A 5,101-nucleotide genomic window follows, 5' to 3' on the forward strand; every position below is an offset into this window, starting at 1 on the left:
ATTCTCCTATTTACAACTTTAGTCTGCATGGAGGAAGTCCAGATCTTGCAGCATGCTCATTTCAAGAGGGGCTCGTCCCCCACAGCAATGTAGCCCTGGATTCCAAGTCATCTCTCCCAACCAGGCTGTCTAAGATGGATCCTGTCAGAATCTCCGTTCGACCGAGCTGATAAAGCTCATCTTCCGGAGTTGCCCTCCGATGTGATTAATGACCTGAGCCTTTGTTGAGGCTCCAGGCACATTCCCATTCAGCAGAGAATCAAAGCAGCACACGTAAGTGATGAGATTTATGGCTACATCGCTATGCTTTATTTTCTAGCTACGCAGACAGAAAAATACATCCTCTCTCTGTGAAAGCAGAGAGCAACTAAAACAAAGGAACAGGAAACCAGTAACATCACATCCGTCTCCTGTCTTCCATGAGACTTCCAACAGTCTGGAATCCCAGGAATGTAAACAGAGTCCTGTGACTCCAAGAGCACTGCACCATGGCAACACACAGAAACTAACATCCTCCCCCTTTCTGTGAACACCACCGGGCAGTGTGCCAGTACAATATCAGTACAAACCCAGTTTCTGTACATAGGTACAGTGTTGATCCTTCGGAACAACCTTGGACAATAAATCAGCAGGAATTTCATTACCTGGCATGTAGGACACCGTTACAAGTCCTTTCTGAACACATTCTCTACCATGTTGCAGCTTCAATTGCAAGTGCTTCGTGCTTTGCTTACAACCTTCTGAATTCAGCAAAGCCAAACATGCTTTGTTGTCCTGATAAACCTGGATTGGATACTTTACAGGAATTCTCATGTCTTTACACAATTGTAACAACCATTCACAATCCACAAGTGAATAAGACAGTGCATTCAGTTCAGCTTCACAAGAACTTAGGCGTACTGTTGTTTGCTTCTTGCACAACCAATCAAATAGACCCTGTTGTACGTGTAGCAAACTGCACACGTGCTTTTCCTGTCTGTAGTGACACTTCCAAAACTCGCATCAGCAAATATCTCAAGACCACCAGACTTCTGATTGTTAAATCTCAGTCTGTAGTGCATAGTGCCTTTTGAATAGCGTGCTATGCATTTCAGAGCTTTCCAACCCATAACAGTAGGATTGTTGACATGTCTGCTTAGCAAATTAGTGCTAACTGCAATGTCAGGTCTTGAACATCTGGCAATGAAGTTTAGTTTGCCTAGCACACTTCTGTACAGTGTAGGGTCAGAAAATGCCTCTTCAGTATCATCTACCTGAGAACCTGTTGTCATTGGTGTGTCTACAGGGTTAGCATCCATCAGGTTTAGTTTGCTTAACACATCAGCAATTTTCTGTGACTGGTGTACTAAAATATTACCATCTTGGTCTCTCTCTATTTCCAGAGATAGGTAGTTGGTTACCTCACCAATATCTTTCATGTCAAAGTGCTCCTTCAGTTGAGCTAGGGCGCTACTGTACATCTTGACATCCTTCCAAAAGAAATGAATATCATCAACATAAAATAAGCAATACAGCTTCTCTTGACAAATATGCATGGATCAGCTTTACCTTGCTGAAAACCTAGAGAAAACAACACATCAGTGAGTTTAGAGTGCCAGCATCGTGCACTTTGCTCGAGACCATATAGGGACCTTTTCAGAGAACAAACAAATCCCTGTTTTACCTGTACGCCATCAGGTGTACCACTCTTTCGTCTTCTTCCCAGTACACCTTGCTATAAAGCTCTCTTTTCCTGTCACCTCAAACCCAGCTACCCTGGAAACCTTCCAAACCCCAGTCTCCGTTCACACCTCAGGTCAAATGGGGAGTACAGTTCTTTTGCATTGCCAATGGCTCTCAGTGGCCCTGTATGGTTCCTCAATGGCCCTAGCTTGGCCAGGTCATTTTGCATTAAGGCTATCTCATGAATTCCTCTGCAGCTTTTATTTCTCCCTTCTCCCATAATCAAAACCCTACCATTTATTAATATCTAGGGTTTACTGGATGTCCCTCCTCCCATAATCTAGAACACCAGTAACACTAATAAGTGCAACGGCAAACTAAGTATGTAGAGTGGGCCGAGGGACCCACGGATGACAGGGAAGATGAGACACGAAACACAACATCGGGGAATGCTGCAAAGGTCAGGAGCCAGTCAGAAGAAGATGTGTGCTTTTTATCTTGTTACAGGAAGAATAACTGCTGGCTGCAGAGTGAATAGGAATCCCCACTAGCAGAATTTCTGTTGTACAGCTATGGCTACACAGCCTCGAACAATTCTGCATCCATCAAACGATGCCCTGAAATGATTCACATGGGGAGCAGGGAGCGTTAGGGGAGACCATTACGAACCCGGTGCGGATGGATCCTGCATAATGGGAGGAAGAGCTCCAACGTCCCAGAGAATGCTGGCAGTGGGGAGGAGGGGGGAGACAACTACAATTAAAAAGAATCAAATCACCTTGTTGGCTTTGCTTTGATTCCCTAAGCTCATCTCCATCTCGGATTCAAACAAGCACTTAGGAAGCAAGTGGGGCGTTTGCACAGAGAGTCACATGGCAACTCAGACTGCCTTGATTTCCCTTGAAACGGAGACCGAAATGTTTGTGTTGCAAAGCCGTATCTACCTTGCGGGCAGTTTGGCTGGGGCTCTTTCCTCCCAGGGTGTTATGTACTGAGTTGAATAGGATCCAAAAGGCAGCAGTCTGATTGATCCTAGAACAATAGGCTTCAGAATGCAGCAGTCTGATTGGTCCTAGAACAATAGGCTTCAGAATGCAGCAGTCTGATTGGTCCTAGAACAATAGGATCCAGAATGCAGCAGTTTGATTGGTCCACAGGAGCCACCCAATCCAGCTCCAGGTGGAAGGGAATCCGCAACCTGATTGGCCTACAGGAGAATCCCGGAATTAGCCAATCACGTGGGGCTAATTCTGGGGGACATTCTGGGGGAACTTCCATTCCTCCTCACCACTATGAGCTGAATAAAGAGCATGAAATCCACTCTTGTATATACACTCTGTGTATATTTCACAGCCCAAGTCTTGCAGCTGCAATCCTGGGTGCCCATTGGCTGCCTGTTAGCTCCTCCTCCAAAGCGAATATAATACCTGCCTCTTGGGTGAAGGAAAAAAATATTGCATTGCTTGGACTGTGGAATGCAAGAGGTGCTTGTGCAGTTTTTCCAAAGAGAAAGGAGGCAATGATTGCGTAGTTTGTTCTGTGGGATCTTCCCTTCGTTGGCTGTGTGTTGGCTTAAAATTGAAGTTGTTAAGGTTTGCCTGGCTGAGTTTCCCGACTCTGGATGACAGCTATTGAAAGAGTCCTCCTTTCCAACTGTGAATGTTGCTGTATTTAAAGTAGGCAGTCATTATTACTGAATAATTATGCATTACTAGTGCAGGGAGGCAGTCAGTTTGAACAGCTTCACTTTCTGTGGTGGAAAGGGATGAAATCTTGTCAAGTTGCTTCCTGATGCATTTTCAACAATGGCAGGCGAGCTCCTGACTTTCTTGAGGATCTGACGGTCAGGGAATTTCCACAATGGAAAGTTCAGGACAATGGCTGACTTTGGGCTCTCAAATTTCAGCCGCATCCTGTGAGACGTTAAAATTTGACGACGCCTTACATCTCGCGCTGTCATGGGACAGGAGTCAGCTTCACCTGCTGAACAGTAGCCTGAAAGGGGAGAAGACAGAGTGATTCCACCTGCAGCTGATCAGCCTTTGAGGACACAGAGGAGGAGATCATGAGAACCAACTGGCTTCTGCCCATAGCTGTCAACTTACAGATTTGAAAATAAGGGACCAGCAGCCAAAATAAGGGACCTGCAGCCTCACCTGTTCCAGGCACTCCAGTCTTCCTGTCCTCCGGCAGTCTGGTCAAACTCATGCTGGTAGCTTTGAGAACACTGTCCAACCAACTTTGTAACCAGAGGTTCAACTGAATAGAATCTGAATCACATGCACCACAAGGCCTATGCAGCCTCAACTTAAGATGGCTCCCCGGCCTGGTTTTGCACTGCAAAGTTTGCAGCAGCACGTGCAACAAAATGGCGTCCAGCATTCAAAAAACCCCTCAGCTTGTATTAACTAGCCACACACAAGGCATGCAAGCTCCACCCCCCAGTCGTTCTTAGACTTCTTATTGGGTGAGCAACACTTGTGGTTTGTGGCCCTATCTTGTGCTTCCTGCTCATCTTGACCCTTGACCATTGGGTTCCCTGACCTCTGGACTGTCTGACCATGTGGACTGCTGTTTGCACAACCTAAGAATGGGACCTGACTTTGGATTCTGCCTCTGCCTCCAGAGACTGCTGGTAGGCTGACCTCCCACTCCACTGAGCTTTGCTTGCTGTTGCTCAGCACAATACCATGATATGCGCTCCGTTCTACAGCATTGTTGTGGTGTTCCCTGCAGCGTGGTGCCCCAAGTGGCCTCTCCAGTCGCATTCCCTTAAAACCATCTCTGGTCAGGAGCTCAGTGTTGGGTGTCATGAGAATTCAACTTTCGAACCCTGTGCCACTGGGTTCATAGTCAGAGAATGGAGCTAAGAGGTATTTCAGCTAGGACAATCGCACAACAGCCCTGAATTCTCTTGACCTGTGAAGTTGGATGGCACTAGTAAACCCCTTGGGGGCCTTTGTCTGGTCTAAAGGTCCCTAGGTCCACCTTTCCTCAGTGGTGGCTGATGGTAGCATGGGTTGCTGGTGCTCAAGACAGGGTAAGTGCCCCCATCCCAGTGGACTGGGCAGCTGCGAAGGAGACGCGAGGCACATGGCAGCTGATGCTGCCACTGCTGGTGGCGGTGCGCCTTCTCAGCTTGGCAACTCTGCCACCTCCTGGCTCGACCAGGGGCATCACTTCCCTGGCCACGAGGAGGTGGCAAAAAAGGCCCAGTCCTCCCCATGGCTCCTGAAAGTGGTCGGAGCTTGGCCTGATGTGGGGACACCTGGTTGCGCCCCTCCCAGAATTTTGCGCCCGGGGCCACCGATCCTCTGGCTCCCCCATGCTACACCACTGGGAGAGGTGAGGCAGAAGGTAGGGAAGCGAACTATAGGTGGAGCCAGAATCAATGACAGATACAGCCAACTGTAACTAGTTTTCTCCTCCTCTTCCTTCC

At 47.7% G+C, this 5,101-nt stretch overlaps 1 long non-coding RNA gene across 1 annotated transcript; it reads left to right on the forward strand.

The window, feature by feature from the left end:
* The first annotated feature begins 505 nt into the window (after window positions 1-505).
* LOC310759233 lies at window positions 506-2,440 on the forward strand. Its single transcript, XR_014546278.1, has 2 exons — window positions 506-851; window positions 2,170-2,440. It is a non-coding gene; the product is annotated as an uncharacterized lncRNA (long non-coding RNA).
* Window positions 2,441-5,101: the final 2,661 nt, after the last annotated feature.

The sequence above is a fragment of the Podarcis filfolensis genome, assembly GCF_964270895.1.
Source record: "Podarcis filfolensis genome assembly, chromosome: 3".
NCBI lineage: Eukaryota > Metazoa > Chordata > Lepidosauria > Squamata > Lacertidae > Podarcis > Podarcis filfolensis.